Source organism: Podarcis vaucheri (assembly GCF_965113315.1).
Source record: "Podarcis vaucheri genome assembly, chromosome: W".
NCBI lineage: Eukaryota > Metazoa > Chordata > Lepidosauria > Squamata > Lacertidae > Podarcis > Podarcis vaucheri.
Window position 1 is genome coordinate 31,842,128 of NC_138757.1, and position 19,989 is coordinate 31,862,116.

The following is a 19,989-nucleotide window of genomic DNA, read 5'->3' on the forward strand; positions in this document are numbered from 1 at the left end:
GGAATTGTAGCACGCAGTGCTTGTGCTTTCTCAACTTTCCCCTCACCCTCCAGAGACGTTTTAAGAATGAAAAGATCATTCTGCCCCTTTTTAACCTTGGCAAGCATCCTCCCTCCTTTGGAGATTGTGCAGACATCATCCTCAAAAGAAACCTTAAATCCCTTTTTTAACAAATAAGGCACAGATAAAAGACAGTGGTGCATCCCAGGAACGGTACAACACTCCAACGTTTCCTGTAAAATAGACACAAAGAGATTTGTAACGTTAGTCACATTTCTTTTCTGTCCATTTGCAAACAGTACAGTTTTCCCGGCCGGAATTGCCCTGCAATTCCACATTTCGACAGCAGGGGTCTCTGGAATCAAGTTGCGATTAGCTGCAGAGTCAATAATGAAACGAAACTCTGAGCCTTTCTCACAGCTGTCTTCAAACAGCGCCATGCTGGCTGTTATTTGGTAAATTTCCTCCTGATGTTTGTCACGTCCACCTGCCTCCGTCCCACGCCTGGCTGCTCTCCCAGGCTGGTTGCCATGGAAACCCGACTGATTCCCATGAGAGCTGACCTTGACAACATCCTGCCTTGCCTCTCTGCTCCGGTGGGGGCAATCTCGACGTACGTGGTCAGCAGACTTGCAAATGTAGCAACGACGAACTTCAGTGGAAAAACACTGCCCGGGGCTCCTCCCGGCTGGCCTGGCCCTCCTTCTTCCGGAAAAGCACTCCTTGCCAGATCCGCCCCCTCTGAACTCCACTCCAGCAGGCACAGTGGAAAACTTTTCAAACTTGCCTTTGGAATTTTCCGCCCCCCCCGACTTGCTCACTAGCACTCCTTGAGGCTAAACCATCAGGAACAGGGGCTCCAGCCATCTCTAGGCTTTCAGTTTCCATCTGCCCTTGGCCTTCTGCTGAGTCTTCACACAGACGTTTCAGCACTCTCCAGGCCTCACACGCAGATTCAATGCCTTCCAGGTGATGTTGCAACTTAGCATGCACACCTGCCCGCAACATGCAGATCTCAGCTTTCTCAGCTTTCTCTCTCTGCATCTTCTCCTCCAGAGAAGCAGATTGCAGTTTCTCTGCATCTCTGTCCACCAGCCCTGCACTTTCAGCAGCAGCCGTTCTGCTTGTGGACGGCTCTTTCTTGCTTACGTCCCACAAGCCAGTTGCCCAAAACCAGGCTCTCACCCTTCTGACCCAGATTTCCCACGACTGGGTGGTGAGCTCTTCAAGCTGTTCAAACGGAGCTTGAAACACCTCCTGGCCATCTGCCATGTTCTCCCGTTCTCCCAAGGGGCCCCAAGCTTTACTTACAAAAACACCAGCTCTTCCGGCTCCTGCTGCGTGGAGAAACGATTTCCGCTGTTCTCAGCTCTGCTACATTCAGCACAGGCAAACCTTTGCGTCTTTCAGCTAGCTGCTTGCCTCAAATTCCGGCCTCCGCAGCATTCAGCCCAGCGTCTTTCAGCTTGCTTGCTTGCTTGCCTCAAAGACAGACCTCCGCTTTCGCCAACTCCACTGCCATCCGAACGCAACTTCAAAGCATTCCGGCAGCCTCTAGTGACAGTTTTACAAGCGGTAATTTAGGGTCCATAACCTGTACATGTTTTGATTAGTCCTTGACGTGCTAATTGATTTATAATCCAATTAGCTCTTTACAGCGGTCTGGCACGCTTCCCTCTCAGCGATGCAATCCGCTTCTTCTCCGTCACGCCCAGCAGAGTAAAACACAGCAGCAAACTGTCACTTAGATTTCGATAAACACACAGAGCACAGTAATGTCCATTTACAGCTCTTTATTGCATCTTTTCCTCAGAAATTTCCAGGACGCCTCGCAGCCATTATGAACTGCCTCTCTCTCTCACAACGACCAGAGAGGAACAGACAGGAAAGCTCCTCCCAGCTTCCAAATCTGACGTCAGAATGCTGAGGCATCATGGGAACAACTTAACCTATTAAGTTCCAACTCCCATAGGCACATCTGAGGATTAAAGAGGACCCCCTAGGAAGCGTGCTTGGAGATCTTCCTTACCACGTAGCTCTCTCGCAAAAGCAGAACAGTACTAACGGCCATATGGAACCACACCTCAAAGCTGGATCAGACTTCCCAGATCCTGTAGCCTACATCAGGAGGAAGTCTGGGGCAGAGGGGCCTAGAGTGGGAGTCAGAGCTGCTCTTAGGGCTGCATGTCTGAAGCATGGGCAGAAATCTTTGGGTGTGAGGTTGCATGGGGCTGTCTCTTTGTGTTTTGCTGGTGCCAAGCCGCCAGCCAGCCAGAGGCAGGCAACCAACTGGCTTCAGGGGCAAGCTCCTTTGCAAAGCCAGTCTGACTTCACCAGATGCAATGACAGAGTGACCATTTGGCCCGTGTTCTGCTTCGCTGTGAAATTTCTTGTGTTCCTCAACGCAGAGAACCTCTTTTTCAACTTCAAGCTGGTCTAAGGAAGAAAAGCATAAGAGTTAGTCTTCAATCCCCACACACATGTGCTGGGAGATGCCTGCACACCGCACATGTAAAGCACATCTCCTCCCACCCACACCCAAAAAGTCCTGGGAACAATGGTTTGTTAAGGGTGCTGGGAATCGTAGCACTGTGAAAGGAAAACTAAGGTTCTTAGGATTCTTTGGAGGGGGTGGAATGTTGAATACACAGCGGCCACAGGGACGGACGGGCACACACACACACACACACACACACACCCCAGCATAGCTTCAACTTTTAGCACAAAAAGTCTTCAGCCAGATGTCATGCAACCCTTTGGCAGGGGCAACTTATCATTTTATAAGATAACAATTAAAAAGGCGGCCAATCTTGCAAAGGAGTGTTGCCATTTAAACTGCTGGTGTGACGTAGGAACCCGAACAAAGAAAAGGAACCAACTACCCAGAGTCTGCTTCCGGTTGCCCTTGTTCTCCACCTCCCTCTATCCTAATCAGTCGCAGACAAGAGTTCAGATTTGAAAGCCTTGTTATCACCTCATTCCCTTCAATTAGCCAGCTGCTCTGGAAGATGACATCAGTTCCTTCCCGCTCCCAATATTCCTGCTCCTAACCTGGTTAGCCATAGCCCGGAAGCTGAATCTCAGGGGAAAGCCTTTGGGCTGGGAAGGGCTCATCTTTTCTGGGCCTCTTCTCCCCCTCAGGAAGGGGTGCTTGGCTCCTGGCCTGTGAAATGCGCTCAAAACGTAAAGATGCCTTCTTTCCAGGGAGCCAAGGAAGAAGGGAAGAATTTGAAATACCTCCAAACCTTCCCACGTCAGAGACGCAGGAGTTGCATCACCTCCAACTTCCTCAGGGATGAAGCAGCTACGAAAAATGAAACATCCCACCTGGGCACGGTTTCTGAGAGAGCAACAGCAAAAGACCCAGACTCTGGCAAAATGAGCACTTGCCCAGTGGATTCTGGCCGCTCCATGAGGGCAGACAGGGGATGGCTGCCAGCCCCTTCCCACTCAATCTCAGATACAGAACGCATTGGCTCTGCCACTCCATGGCTCTGGCGCCACCTACTGTTGGCCTCCTTGCCTTCCACCCTCCCAGTCCCAATGAGCACCATCCACCCCTGGTCCAGAGGCGCAGAGCAGTAGTTAGGTGATCTTGCGCCCCGGCAGAACCGTCCAGATTGGGTCCCCTAACCACGGACAAGTTAGCTCTTCTTTCCTCCGCTCCTCCAACCCCCCCCCTCCACCCATTCAATTCACCCTGGAAGTACAAATATTGAAAAGTAAAATGTTAGAGGTTTCCCCCCACCCCATAGCAATATAACTGGATTCAGCTAGCTGGTCAGTCTACTTTCGGTTTCACTCCTGGCTCCTTATTAAATTAATATTGCATCAGAAAGTTCTCAAGCAGATATCCAAAGTTCTTTGGCATTTCTCCAGTTGTTAATCAGATGTCTCTTCTAGTCCAGGGGAGTCTTTGGATCTTCTTCCAGGAAACCAAGAATCAAAAACCTTGATTTTCCCTTTTTTCATTTTAACAGTCATTTCCACACAGTTAGTCATTATTAGAGTTATTAAAACCTTATTATATCAATAAATGCAAAATTTTTAGCCTCCCTTGCTTTCCTGGTGACTTTCCGCTTAAACACAAACTGCTCTGGAGTGAGAAAAACCCATCACACTCGAAAAGCCCAGCTGGAGGGACCTGGAAGTGTGTGGGGAAGAGCAATTTTGTAGTGGCTTTGTTGAACAGGAGCACCAAGTTCACTAACTGGCTGATTCAGATTGAATCCCATTCAAAAAGAGTGCAATGGTGTGTGTTTCAGCCAGCCATCCGGCTGCTGCAACTATTCCCTGGGTGCCACCACACTGTCCTGTCTGTGTGTTTGGAAGGGAATGGGAGCTATGCTCCCCCCGGAGACACTCCACTCCTTCTTCCTTAGCTGTGTTGCTCAACAGTTGAGGCAACCTTCACAGTTCTGGGATGCCGAGGAAGCGAACCAATAGTCACGTTCATCTGTACTGGCTCAGTATGACCTATTCTGATAGGTGCTGCCTTTCATATTCACACTCAACGCCCAAGAGCCTTTCCGCTCCAGAGATCTGGGGCTGAACCCGGGATCTGCACGCCAAGGCTGGAGTAAGAAAGAACCCTTGCCAGCTGGCCACGTTGGGCGCCTGCCTGGAGAGTGGAAACCGGGGGTTCAAGGGACATTGTGCTGCTCCTGGCAACCCCCACCCAACCCTACATCCTCCTCCATCTGAATCCCGCTTCCCCTGGATGCACTTCCCATCCTGGAGCAGCTGGGGTGGGAGGCTAAGCTGGCCCAAGGACTGGCTCAAGGTAGCTCAGCCAAGTTGCCAAGGCCAGCATTTAAGACCGCGCATCCTTTCCCCCCAGATGAGAAAGCCGGGATGAGTCATGCTAGCAGCCTGTGGCCTTGATGGGCTTTGTGGCAGCCCAGCCCAGCTGCTATAGTCCACCTCTGAACTGAGGAAGCGCAACTGGAGAGACAGAGCCCAGCACTTTTCTCACGGGACAGAAGCGCGCGACTTCCCCCTCCCACTTGCCGCCTGTTGGGATACTGCCAGGGAGACAAAGTCCATCATGACTCCACGTCGTCTCCGGACGTCCATCGATCTCCCGTAGACACGCAGTATCAGCAATTAGCGACACAAGCTCCAGAAATAGCTTGCCACATTCCAGAGCTGATGCACGCTCTATCAGCAGACAATGCACAGTGAAAGATGCACTCAGGAGAGCATTATTTACAAGTTTATTCAGCGTTGATCAGAACAAAGAAAACATGACTGCCTGCTTCAGTGTCTCAGACACACACAGAGAGAAACGAAAGCATAGACACAACAGAAACATCCTGTGAACAGGAAATACGCAGACTGTGACTCACAAAGCCTGCTCCCTTTTAAGGTGGAACAAAAATATCCTAACATCCTCCCCCTTTCCGTGTAACCTGTAGTACCTGTGGTTCAACCCAATTGCAACCTCTGTACATAAACCTTAAGTTGTTCTCTGTTAACAACCTTAGACAACAGATCAGCAGGAATTTCATTTCCTGGCATGTAGGACACATGAATGAGTCCTTTCTGAATACACTCTCTTGCACGATGTAGCTTAATCTGCAAGTACTTGGTTCTTTGCTTGCAACTCTCGGAGTTCATCAAAGCCAAACAGGATCTATTGTCTTAATACACTTGTACAGGACATTTCACAGAAACTCTGATGTCCTTAAACAGTTGCATCAACCATTCACAATCCATGAGTGAAAATGACAGTGCATTGAGTTCTGCTTCACAGGAACTTAGGTTTACTGTCGTCTGCTTTTTGGACAACCAGTCAAACAGACAGTGGTTGGACATGTAGCATACTCCAGAAGTGCTAGTACCATCCGTGGTGTCACTTCCAAAACTAGCATCTGCAAAGATTTCAAGACCTCCAGTCTTCTGACTGGTGAACCTCAGCCTGTAGTGCAAAGTCCCTTTCAAATAGCGGGCTATGCGCTTCAGAGCTTTCCAATCCTGAACCGTAGGATTGTTAGCATGTCTGCTAAGCAGGTTAGTGCTTACAGCTATGTCAGGTCTTGAACATCTAGCAATGAAATTCAACTTGCCTAGAATGCATCTGTACAGTGTAGTGTCAGAAAACGCTTCAGCAGTACTATCTTCCTGGTAACCTGTCACCATCGGTGTGTCTGTTGGGTTTGCATCAACCAAATTCAACCTGGTTAATACATCAACAATTTTCTGTGTTTGGTGTACCAGAAAATTACCTGCTTGGTCCCTCTCCACCTGCAGAGAAAGATAGTTGGATACCTCACCAAGATCCTTCATGTCAAAGTGCTCGTTCAGCTGAGCTAGGGTGCTTTGGTACAAAGCCTGATTCTTCCAAAACATTAGAAGATCATCAACAAAACATAAACAATACAGTTTGTTTTCCCCTCCTCCTTGACAAACACACACGGATCAGCCTTGCCCTGGTGAAAACCTAGAGAAAGCAATGTCTCAGTGAGTTTTGTGTTCCAACACCTGGCACTCTGCTTGAGACGATATAAGAATTTCCGCAGTTTACAGACCATTCCCTTCTGTATCTGCATTCCACCAGGTGGAAGCATATACAGCTCCTCCCCCAAAATCCCGTACAAAAAAGCTGTATTAATGTCATGATGGGAAACATGCAGTTTCTCTTCCGCAGCAATCTTGAGCATCAGCCGAATGCTCTCATACTTGACGGTGGGTGAGTAGGTCTCGTGGTAATCCTGTCCTGGTACCTGTGAAAAACCTCTGGCAACCAATCTGGCTTTGTGTCTGACAATCAATGGTGATATGATAGCCATGTTCAAATATATAAAAGGATGTCACATAGAGGAGGGAGAAAGGTTGTTTTCTGCTGCTCCAGAGAAGCGGACACGGAGCAATGGATCCAAACTACAAGAAAGAAGATTCCACCTAAACATTAGGAAGAACTTCCTGACAGTAAGAGCTGTTCGACAGTGGAATTTGCTGCCAAGGAGTGTGGTGGAGTCTCCTTCTTTGGAGGTCTTTAAGCAGAGGCTTGACAACCATATGTCAGGAGTGCTCTGATGGTGTTTCCTGCTTGGCAGGGGGTTGGACTCAATGGCCCTTGTGGTCTCTTCCAACTCTATGATTCTATGATTCTATCATTCTATGATTCTAACCTTGCCATTCTGGTCTGTCTTGGCCTTGAAGACCCATTTGCTGCCAACCAGTCTCATTCCTGGGACTACCGGTACCAGTTCCCAAGTTTGGTTCCTATTCAAGGAATCAACTTCAGCCTTCATGGCATTAAGCCAAGGCTCAGCATCTTTAGAGGTTAACTCCTGAACCTCTTTGAAGCTTGAAGGTTCCCACACCTTCTCTGAGCTACTAAGAACAGCAGTTGCCGTCTTAGCAAACTCATCAGCAAATCTCTTTCGAGGTCTGCCTTTGGTCGCCCTTTCAGATCTGCGTACTAGACGCAAGTCTTCTGGACTCATCTCCTCCTTCTTAGGAGAAAAGTGACCAATGGTGAACAGTGGTTCTTCCAGTTCATTGTCAGACACATCAGATGGCCTGACTGAGGCCTTTGCGCTCTTGTAGTCTGCTGTGTCATCACTGTCGCTGACATCAGCAGCAGTGTCGCCCACTGAGCTGGAATCCAAACTCTGATCATCATCATCATCATCCTCAGCTTCCTCAACATTATCTGTTTTTTTTCACATCACTTTCATCCTCCTCTGGGTAACTCTGGAAAATTCCCACATTTTCCTCCCACTTAGGATTGTACTCAACACTCTTTGGGAACTTAATGGACTTAGAGTCAGTCATCCATACCCTGTACGCACCTTTTCGTACCCCATGAACAAACCATGTGCCCCACGCTTCCCAAGCTTGTTGCTTTGTGGGGTGTGTACCCACATGTCAGAACCAAAGATTCTCATGTGCTTGACACAAGGTTTCTTACCAAACATCTTCTCTTTTTTTATAAATTTTTTATTGATTTTACAAAATTTTTTAAACAATACAAACATATAAAAAGACATACAAACATGTATAATTTCATAACCTTTTTTTCATAAACCTCGTTTCTCAGACTCCCCCATACCTCCCCTTTCTGCATCCCAATGTCCAAAATTATTTAACCAACTTCTAAATAATTCTGTCAAACATATGTCTTCCTAATCTTTCCTTCAATCTAATCTTATATCGCTGTAATCTCCCTTTCTTTCTCAAAACCTCGGCATTTTAGCATTCATCAACTTTATAATAGTTCTTAAGATAGATTTTAAATTTCTTCCATTCTTCTTCTGCCGTCTCTTTCCCCTGGTCGCGGATTCTGCCAGTCATCTCAGCCAGTGTCATGTAGTCCATCACTTTCATCTGCCATTCTTCCAGAGTGGGTAGATCTTGTGTCTTCCAATACTTTGCGATGAGTATTCTTGCTGCTGTAGTGGCGTACATAAAAAAGTTTCTATCTCTCTTTAACACCAATTGGCCGACAATGCCCAAGAGAAAGGCCTCTGGTTTCTTAGGGAAAGTACATTTAAGTACCTTTTTCATTTCATCATATATCATTTCCCAGAAGGCCTTAATCTTTGGGCACGTCCACCAGAGGTGGTAAAAGGTACCTTCAGATTCTTTGCATTTCCAACACTTGTTATCAGGCAAATGGTAAATCTTTGCTAGCTTGACTGGGGTCATGTACCACCTATAGATCATTTTCATAATATTTTCCTTTAAGACATTACATGCCGTGAATTTTATCCCAGTGTTCCACAAACATTCCCAGTCAGCAAACATAATGTTATGACCAATGTCCTGTGCCCACTTAATCATAGCTGATTAATCATAGCTGATTAACAGTTCAGTTTCTAATTTTGATTTCTCCACCTGGAAGCCAATTTTCCTATCTTGTTTGTACACCTCCATTATTTGATAATAATGGAGCCAATCTCGTACTTTGGGTTTCAATTTCTCATGACTCTGTAACTTCAATTTATCTCCATCTTGTTCCAAAATTTCCCAATACTTTGGCCATCCGGCCTCCATATTGAGCTTTTTCAATGCCTTAGCCTCCAAGGGTGACAACCATCTAGGGGTTTTGTTTTCCAACAGATCTTTATATCTTATCCAAACATTATATAAAGCTTTTCTAATAATATGATTTTTGAAGGCCCTTTGCACCTTGATTTTGTCATACCATAAATATGCATGCCAACCAAATTCATTATTAAAGCCTTCCAAATCCAGGATGTCTGTGTTCTCGAGGAGCATCCACTCTTTCAGCCAGCAAAACGCTGCTGCTTCATAGTACAATTTTAAGTCCGGCAGGGCAAATCCCCCTCTTTCTTTTACATCTGTCAATATTTTGAATTTTATTCTGGGCTTTTTGCCCTGCCAGACAAATTTTGAAATGTCTTTCTGCCACCTCTTGAAACAATCCATCTTGTCAAGGATCTGCAAGGTTTGAAAGAAAAATAACATTCTAGGCAATACATTCATCTTGATAACTGCAATTCGGCCTAGCATTGACAATTTCAAATTTGAGCATATTTCTAGATCTTTTTTGATTTCTAACCAACATTTTTCATAATTATCTTTATACAAGTTCAGATTTTTAGATGTCAAATAAACCCCTAGGTATTTCACCTTTTGGTGATCGGTTCTAGTTTTTCCTGTGTCTCTCCAGCAATATTTCTGGCGTCCTCTGCGATTTTACGTGTTGCAGAGTTTTCTTCAATCAACTTATTTATAGATTCTGTATTGGATGTCACACTTTTCGTATTCAAGTCCAATCTTGCTGTTAGTTCTGTTAATTTTTGTGAGTTTTCTGTGCTCTGCTTTGTCAAAGCTTCTAAAGATTGATTTATCTTGAGTAACGCCTGTGTCATTGAATCCATGGAAGCAGCTGTCACTCTTTCTTGCCCAGCTGCTCCTGTCGGTGTTAGGCTTGATATTGAGCCTCTTTTCTTTTGTTGCTGTTGCTGCTGTTTTGCTTTAGCTCTAATAGTTATCTCATCTGCTGGGCCGCTCATGTCCCAAGGACGTTCCCACAGGAACAGTTTCCTGATGGAAAATCCCACTGTCTTAATCTGTGCTCTGCAACTGTTACTTCTCAACCCTCTAGAGGGAGCAAAACGAAATGTCCAAGTGAAGGAAGCAAAAAACAAAGAGCAAAGAAACCAGGAAACTTCAGTATAAATACTGCAACACTTTTTTTTCAGTAGTTACTCTGTCAACACAGTCCAATATATTGTAGCAGCAAAATCCCAAAACTTTGTGTCAAGCAAAACTTCAACTATGTAACTTTATAACAAGTTTCTAAAGTCCGTTCACTGCCCTGGTGTCTTATTTTGGCAGTCCGTTTCAGGGGATTAAGACAGCGGAAGGCTTTTCTCTTTTAAGTAAATCATGCAGGTTCATAGAGTTACTTTTTCTCCCCTCTGCCCTGCTTGCTAGAGGGGAGATTTATGTCCAATGCCAGGCTGGAGCAATCCTACAGTGCTTTCAATCGGATACAGCTTTAAAATTCTGTTGCTTTATCTGTCATGCAGTCAGGGGAAGGCAGACTTCCTTAATTTTAACCCTCCTCGTTTGCAGCCAAATTTCGGATTTAAATTTTAAAGTTCCAAATAGTCGTTCAATCTTACTCATGGGTTTTTCAATCCAATTTCAATTTACAGGAAGGAATCGACGCTCTCTGTTCATGGCGACGCGGCTTCGCTTCGCGAGCTGGGTTGCGACTCTCAGCCCCGCGCTCTCCCGATGCCGTTCCGGAGCCTTTAAAAAGGCTCTTTCGCAGTAAAGAGGGGCGCTTCTGGTGCCCACCGAATCTCCTTGTTCCCAGGCTTCCGCGCCTGTGATTTTAGGGGTCCCCCACTTGCCGTAGTGGGTCAGACCCGAACTCGCGAAGCAGTCCTCCTCCGGAGCTCGGAGGGAGGACCGCCATTAAACGCTGGTGCCGACCGGAAGTCCCTTACCAAACATCTTCTCATAGGGAGTACAACCAATAGGTGATGACAATCTGCGATTAAAAGTGTAAAAAAAAATCGCCAGAGCCTCCCCCCAATAATTCTCAGAGAGATTGGCATCATGCAACAAGGTTTTCAGGCCATGAAGCAAAGTTTGATTTGCTCACTCTGCAAGCCCATTCATCCATGGCGATCTAGGCGTTGACAAGTCATGCTGGATTCCCTTCTCAGTCAGGAAAGCTTCAAACTGCTGAGAAGTGAACTCCCCGCCCCGATCAGTAAAGAGACAGCCGATACGTTTACTGTGAACATTCTCCAACCAAGCACAGAATGTCATGAACCTAGGAGACGCTTGCGAATTCTGCTCGAGGATAAACACATGAATGTACCTGGAAAAAGAATCAATTAGAACCATGAAGTACCTTGCTCCACCCAAAGAGGGCGCAAGTGGACCAACCAGGTCTGCGTGGACTAGCTGGTAGGGTTTGGAAGCCTGCCTGCTAGACTCCTTGCCTTTTGGAGCAACCTTCACCTTGTTCTCTGCACAAGATACACATTTCATGTGATACATATAGGGTTTGATGTTCTAGCCCTCAACCAACTCAGGCATCTTGGCCAGTGCCTGCCAAGACATGTGACAAAATCTTCTGTGTGCATCATGAATGCCTCCTGCATGAAGAACTTTGTTAGTTTGTGCAATACAACAAGAATCAACATTAGACACAGCAACAGCACCATTGTCATCATAAGTTAAACAGAACAAACCATTTATAAACTTTGCATGCAAAATGTCCTCTTTGCCTTTCCTGATGACACAGACGCTCCTCTTGAAGGAAATCTCAAAGCCACACCCAGTCAGTTGTGGGACACTGAGCAAATTGTCTGCAGCACCTGGAACATAAAGTACATCTTTGATGGTAGTGTGCAGACTTGCCAGTTTCACAGTCCCTTCTCCTGCAATTCATAACGTCTTTCCGTCAGCCAGGTGGATCTCAACATCTTGAGGTTTGAAGGAAATAAAGAGATGCCGGTCTTTTGCCAAATGGCGGGTGCATCCTGAATCCACAATAAATCTGGCCTTGGCCTTTGGAGCAGCTTTTGCAGCAAGCAAAACCTTGTTTTTCACCGGCATGGGCTTTTGCTGCTTGCCCCCCTGCTCCTGGCCATCAGACTTGCCTTTAGCCTTTGGTGAAGCTGTGCCAGCAAACAAAGCCTTGTTTTCCACTGGTGTGGTCTCTTTACCCCCCCCCCCTGCTTCTGGCCATCTGCTGGCTTCTTCCTTTGTTTACTTCTGGCCTTCCGGTGTCTGTGAGGATGACCTTGGCTCCCATGAGAAACAGAGCTCTGAGCTGCCGACTCCTTGGCTCCCCCTGGAGGCTGGAATGCTGCCTGGGATGACATCACAGTCAGCTCCCCCTGCAGCTTGCAACCGGTGCCCTCGGCATCCCTGCATACACTCTCATTCTGGGAAACAGCCAGGACCTCCGATGCAGTCAAACTCTGGGCTGGGATGACCAGCAGATGAGCTACTTTCAAAGCATTCCACATCTGACGTGCTGTAGCATTGCCAGATAGCGTTTTAATTTCCTCCAGAGAGACGGATAAGACTATTAAGTCTATCACCCTTAAATCTTGGGCCTTCCATCTATCTGTCAGAGGAACTGGAGGGGCCTCACACACAGTATGCCACACTCCAAATTGTCGCAGTAAACTCTCACACCACACAGCCCAGGTCTCATAATTGTGCCCATTTAGCTTTGGGCACTGAGCAGCTTCAGAAGCTTGGAAAAACTCCATCCCAGCTCTTTACTTGAGCCGTGAGTCTTTTTCACTTCAGAGACTTCTTATCTTGGCAGCTCATAAATCTAGAGTTCTGCTTGGCTCGACTCCCAGGCCATTTAAGCCAGCCGGACATCAAAGTCACTCTGCCGCGGCAACGAAAAGCTTCACTTTTGCTTTTCCCCCACATACCTCTCTCGCAGTCTTACTCTCCTGTAAGTGCCGTGAATCTGGGCCCATAACCTGTTGTTGGGATACTGCCAGGGAGACAAAGTCCATCATGGCCCCACTTCGCCTCCGGACGTCCATCGATCGCCTGTAGACACGCAGTATCAGCAATTAGTGACACGAGCTCCAGAAATAGCTAGCCACATTCCAGAGCTGACGCACGCTCTTATCAGCAGATAATGCACAGCGAAAGATGCACGCAGGAGAGCATTATTTAAGTTTATTCAGCGTTGGTCAGAACAGAGAAAAAACATGACCGCCTGCTTCAGTGTTCAGGCACCGAGAGAGAAACAAAAGCAACAGACACAACAGAAACATCCTGTGAACAGGAAATACGCAGGCTGTGACACAAACATCCTGCTCCCTTTTAAGGTGGAACGGAAATATCCTAACAGATGGGAAAGGAGAATAGTTGGTTTTGTCATATAGAGGTTTAAATTCTTGCCCCCCGTAGGCTGCTGTGTTAAGATAGGGACAGAACCTTTTTATGTGTCCCTCTTCTTGGCAGTGGAAACATCCTCCGGTGGTGGGTCCTCACTGCCTGTAGGGGTTGGGGGGTCCTCCTTCCCGGACCCCTCTTCCTCGACCAAAGCCTCTGCCCCGGCTGGGGTTAGGTTCCATGCTCAGGGCTAAGATCTGTTCAATTTCAGGCTTGGTTTCCTTTCGCTTCCTCTCATCCCAGGAATTGTAAACCGATTTGGCTATAGACAAGATCTCGCTAATACTTTCCCCGTCATATCCAATTTGGAGGTTTAGGGCTTTTCTGATGTCTGGGCTGGCTTGGTCCTTAAAGAAGCCCTTTACGATAACTTCATGCTGGGAGTTTTCCAGGTCTATCCCCCCCCCCCCATGTCTTAATAGCTGATACCAGCCTGGTGTAATAATCCGATGGGTGCTCATTTGGTCCTTGCAATACTGTTTGGACCTTCGTCCAGTTGACGGTACGCTGTCCAGCAGCCTTTATGCCGTCTAATATTGCATTCTTAAATAAATCTAAGCACCAGATCCCGTTGGTGGTATTGTAGTCCCAGGTTGGTTCAATACGTAGGCATTGAGCTGTGAGAGCCGCTACCCCTTGGGGTCGTCCCGCCTGGTAGTCCGGGAGTTCTATCGCCTCTCCAGCCTTGGCCAGAATGTCCGCCTTCTCGGCTTCGTTAAAGAGGGCGTTCAAAAGGACATGGATGTCTGGCCAAGTGGGCTTGTGAGTGGAGAAAATAGCGCTGACTTGACGGTGGCACTTATCCGGATCGTCCCTCAGGGAAGGCATTTGATTTGACCAGGTTACTAGGTCAGCCATATAAAAGGGTTGGTGCGTGTATACCATCCGGGGGGGGGTCCGTCGGGTTGCAGGGGTGGAATCGGCAAGGCCCTTAGGGGCATCTGGTCTGCTGTAGGACCCATTTGGCTAGAAGTCCCCGGGGTTTCTATGGGTTTTTCTGAATGACTAGGGTCCTCTGGGGTGGCGCTCTTCTGCTCTTCTTTGCTTTGGCTTGCAATCGTGTGAGTCTTTGGTTCGTGGCCCCCCCCCCCGTGCTCCTTCTCCCCCGTTTCCTCGTCGCTATCCAAATTGTCGTTAGGGGCGGGTGGCGTGGGCTCTCTATAGTAGAAAAGGATCAGGGCTTGTTCCATAGAGTCGTTTGCGGGGTGTCCCTCGTAGGGGGGGGCAGAGGCTGCCTTCCGGGATTTAATATGGGCACCTGGAAGGATGGGGCTCCTCTCGGAGCTTGGAGCAGTCCTTTGACCGCCTTGAAGGCGGTTAAATATTCTAACTGACGGGGCTTCTCCTCCATCAGGTATTTTCTTAGGTGTTTCAGGCGGTCTTCATTAAAAGAGCCTCCTGTTGGCCAACGTAGTTCTGGTTTCACGGAGGCGGTACTGGCGGGCCAGGTCTCTCTGCAGAGGTCCTCTAGTTTTTGTTTCGACAGCAACTTATGGCCAGGAATCGACTTCCAATAGGTGATAACAAATTCAAGAGGGGAGTCAGGGTCTCTCTGGGACTGGGATGGCTTTCTAGAAGCCTTCCTCCCAGAGGGAGCCCGCTCATGCTTGGAAGCCTGGGTACCCATGTTATGATTCACACGTGTCTGGGTAGAGAGGGGAGAAAGAGAAGGGTCGATGAGGATTTGGGTAACTTGTACAGGGGTTTATTTAGGGTTTTCCTATCTCTTGTTGCTTGGCAACTTCCTAGTGATTTTAGTGAGCTCTAACTATCCGGTTTCCTTTTGTTCCTTTCCTTACTTCCTATTCCAAAACCTGGGGTTCCTTTCCACTCTGCCAAATCCCGCCCAATTCCTCCTGGGCTATCCCTCCTGGCAACCTCCTACCTATCATCACAATCTCAGGAAAAGGGGCCCTACTGAACGCCCGCGCCGTGCGGTGCCAGATCGGGTGATCCCTGGATAGAGTTTTGAACCGAAAATCCCCCTTGCTTTTGGAAGCAGGCTCACTTACGTGGCACCGACCGGTGCGGCTGGGATTAATGATAGAAAGCCAGACCCCTTCCTGCCCCCTTGCCGGGCGCTAGGGAAGTTCAGAAAGAGAGCTCCAACCCCTTGCTTTCAAATGGGATGCCCGTTGCGGTGAGTCGGCTGTCTTTCAAGCCGGTTCTCTCCGCCTTACTTTCGGGCTCCCAGTTGGTGCGGCTGGCTGGAGATTTTAAGAAAAGAGATAGAGCTCAGAACCCCCCTTTCGGGTTGAGCAGCGGTCCACGGTCTCTCTCACTAACCGGACCAAGAGAAAGGTAAGAAGGAGCGATAGAGACACCTCGCTTGAGGGATCATGGAGGGCAGGGGAGGTGTCATGGAGTCCTGGAGAGACTGAGCCGATTGGCACCAAAAGCAAGAAAATCGGAGTTGTGGTTGATTTTATACGAATTTTTAAAGATTTTAGTCCATTTTATATTGATAATTGAGGTCGGAAACAAAATGGATACATTGTAGCAAGATTTGACACTTTTATGAGTTCACGAGTTTCTGTCCCATTGTTCTCCCAGCGGGGAGCCATCAGCAGCTTGTCAAGAGGTTAAATGAGGCGTGCAGGAGCTCGCTGGGCTAGCTCTGCAAAGCGAATGCATGGTTCTGATTGGGTAGAACGCAGCCATTGAAAGGAATAGGGAATACAGCTTCGTACGGTCAACCCATAGTAAAGATAGAGCGGGAGGGAAGGCATAAGATTTTGGGCTTATTTCGCCCATAATAGCGAATCGGTGTAGGAAAGGGGAAAAGGCACTTTATTTATGGGGCTTGGGGTAGAGTGTGGTGCTTGTGCATCGGTGTGGGGGCTGAGGGGTCCACCTGGGGCTGGGTACCCTTGAGGTCATCGCCTCGGACCCTCTGGTGACCGGCGGAAGGGTGAAGAAAGGCATGCCCCCCCTTCCATATCAGTAGTTGTGTTTTCTACAGATCAGTTTCATTTGTTGTGAGACATTAGTGTTGCATGCAGTGTTGGGTTAGGAAGAACAGAGGGGGGAAGAGGGGGAGGGTGGGGTCGGGTGGCAATGCTTCTCTTCTACTTAGTGTACAGGGGAAACTCGGGAAATGAGAATATCGTGGAAAAGTTCATTTATTCAAGTAATTCAACTTAAAAGGTGAAACTAATATACAAGATAGACTCATGACATGCAAAGCGAGATATGTCAAGCCTTTATTTGTTATGATTGTGATATTATGGCATACAGCTGATGAAAACCCCAAATTAACAATCTCAGAAAATTAGAATATGAAATGAAATCAGCAAAACAAGGATTGCAAATAGAGCAATATTTGACCTCTGAGAAGTAGCAGCATGCATATGTACTCACTACTTGGTTTGGGCCCTTTTTGCATCAATTACTGCCTCAGTGCGGCGTGGCATGGATGCTATCAGCCTGTGGCACTGCTGAGGTGTTATGAAAGACCAGGATGCTTCAACAGCAGCCTTCAGCTCTTCTGCATTGCTCGGTCTCATGTGTCTCATCTTTCTCTTGGCAATGCCCCATAGGCTTGACAACCATATGTCAGGAGTGCTCTGGTGGCGTTTCCTGCTTGGCAGGGGGTTGGATTCGATGGCCCTTGTGGTCTATTCCAACTCTATGATTCTATGATTCACTATGGGGTTCAGGTCAGGCGAGTCTTCTGGCCAATCAATCACAGTAATCCCATGGGCATTGAACCAGGTTTTGGTACTTTTGGCAGTGTGGGCAGGTGCCAAGTCCTGCTGGAAAATGAAATCAGCATCCCCATAAAGCTTGTCTGCAGAAGGAAGCATGAAGTGCTCCAAAATCTCCTGGCAGACTGCTGCGTTGACCCTGGACTTAATGAAGCACAGTGGACCAACAGCAGCTGATGGCATGGCTCCCCAAATCAACACTTCACACTGAACTTCCAGCATCTGGCATTGTGTGCCTCCCCATTCTTCCTCCAGACTCTGGGTCCTTGGTTTCCAAATGAGATGCAAAAGTTGCTCTCATCAGAAAAGAGGACTTGGGACCACTGAGCAACAGACCAGTTCTTTTTTTTTCTTTAGCCCAGGCAAGATGCTTCTGATGTTTCTTGTTCAGGAGCGGCTTGACAAGAGGAATATGACATTTGAAGCCCAGCTCCAGGATCCTTCTGTGTGTGGTGGCTCTTGATGCACTAACTCCAGCCTCAGTCCCCAACACGTTTGAATGGTCTTTTCCTGACAATCCTGTCCAGGCTGTGGTCATCCCTGCTGCTTGTGCACCTTTTTCTTCCACACTTTCCCCTTCCGCATAACTTTCCATTAATGCAGTGTTTCCCAACCTTTTTTGGGCAAAGGCACACTTGTTTCATGAAAAAAATCTCGCGGCACACCACCATTAGAAAATGTTTAAAAAATTAACTCTTTGCCTATATTGACTATATATAAAGTAACTCTCTTTAATAGGAATCAAATAAACACAAAGAAAGTATTTTATAATTACTTTATTATGAAATAGTAAGTAAACAGAAATATGAAAAATTATAAAATACTTGATTCAGTGCGCAACCTGGGCCTGTTTGGCTGAACACAAAGCTGATATTCTGGCTGGAATCGAAGAAAGACACACACGTAGCTCTTCGTCAACAGCTCTCAGTCTCTCTCTGTATTTAGTTTTTATAGCAATCATGCTTGAAAAGCTCAACTCACAGAGATATGTAGTGGAAAATGGGAGCAATGTCAAAATAGCTTTGTTTGCCAGAAGGGGGAACTCCTTGGCAGTTTCCAACCAAAAACTGTCCAAAGGTAGATCAGCAAATCTTAGCTTGAAACCACGATTTTGTCTCAGTTCAGTTAGTTCCTCCTGCTCCTGTAAAGTCATGTCCTTTCCACCAACTGATGCTGAGCTATAAGGGTCCCTAACCCAGTCAAGGCATTCAGTGGAGACTGAAGAGAAATAAAATGACAACTTCCCCTCGAGAGTTTTTAAATGTTTAGCTATTATCTCACACAGTGCAGCAGTGTGAACACCTTGCCATTGCTTGGTGAGTGTGAACATTTCAAGATTGCCACTTTCCACGTGTTGATGCCAGAGTTGCAGCTTTGCACGGAATCCATTTATTTTATCTGTACTTGTAAGCAGGTTTTCATTTCGGCCTTGCATTCGTGTGTTCAGTTCATTCAGATGATGAAATATATCTGCCAGGTATGCCAGCCTTGCACACCACTCATCACTTGCAAGCAGTTTTGCGTAATCTGTCCTCTCATTTGTCAGAAACACTTTAAGTTCCTCCCGCAGCTCATACACACGAACCAAGACCTTGCCACGCGACAACCACCGGACCTCCGTATGAAACAGCAAGGTTTTATGCTTCGCTCCCATCTCCTCACACAAAGCTGCAAATATGCGACTTTTCACGGGTCGTGACTTTACAAAGTTTACCATGCGCACAACATCATCCAACACATGAACTAGGTCTGCTGGTAAAGTCTTGGCTACGAGGGCCTCACGGTGCAAAAAACAATGCGTTACAATAACATTTGGATTTCTTTCCTTCACTCTGCTTACAAAGCCTTTGGTGTTCCCGACCATGGCTGCAGCTCCATCGGTGCAGACACTTATGCAGTTTTCCCACTTAAGTCCTCCTTGTTCAAGGTATTCTGATGTGACCCGAAAAATTTCTTCTCCTGTTGCTTTTTCTGGCAATGCCTTGCAGAAAAAGAAGTTTTCTCTAATTGCATCACCATCAACAAAACGCACATTGGCCAAGAGTTGAGCATGTCCACTGATATCAGTAGACTCGTCCAGTTGTAATGCAAATTTCTCACTGCTATGGATCTTTCCCAAAACCACACTTTCAATGTCTGAGGACATGTCATCAATACGTCTGGAAATTGTGTTGTTTGAGAGAGGTACTTTGGCTATTTCCTTAGCTGCTTCAGGTCCGAGCATCTCCTCTACAATAGCTTTGCAGGCGGGAAGTATTAATGTCTCTGCCACAGTGTGCGACTTTTTTGTCTTGGCTATAAGTTCAGCAACGTGATAGCTAGCTTTAAGAGCTCTTTCATTTACCTTTGAGGTTTGTCTCATGAAAGTTGCCTGTTTCTCCGTGTTTTCACGCAGGCGAACAAAATAGTCCACATTCTTGTTTTGAAGCGAAGGGTGTTTCGTTTGGAGATGGCGTTTAAGTTTGCTTGGGACCATAGCACTGTTAGCTAGCTTTTCACCACACACCACGCACAGTGGAGTTGGTTGGTTTGCATCTCTGGTGAAAGTAAATCCAAATGAAATATAGCTTTCGCTATATTGCCTTGTGACAGAGAATTTGCTTGAGCTAACCATCTTTGCTTTCTTTTCATGCCCACTCGTACTTGGCCTCTCATCTGGCTCCAAATTTTGTTCAGAGTCCGGTTCTTTTCTTTTCAAAAACTTTTCCATCACTGCAGTATTCGGCCTCTCTGCAGTGCCGACTCCCGCTGAGTCCTGGTCTCTGTGCTCGGGCGGGAAGGAAGTCGGAAGATGATGTCCTACTGTGATAGGTCCAGGCTGGAGTCCGGACCAATCACAGCCAGGCAAAAACATGCATACTGTGTGAGCTCAATGCAGCGGCTCACTTCTGCAAAGGAAAAAAAATGGGTT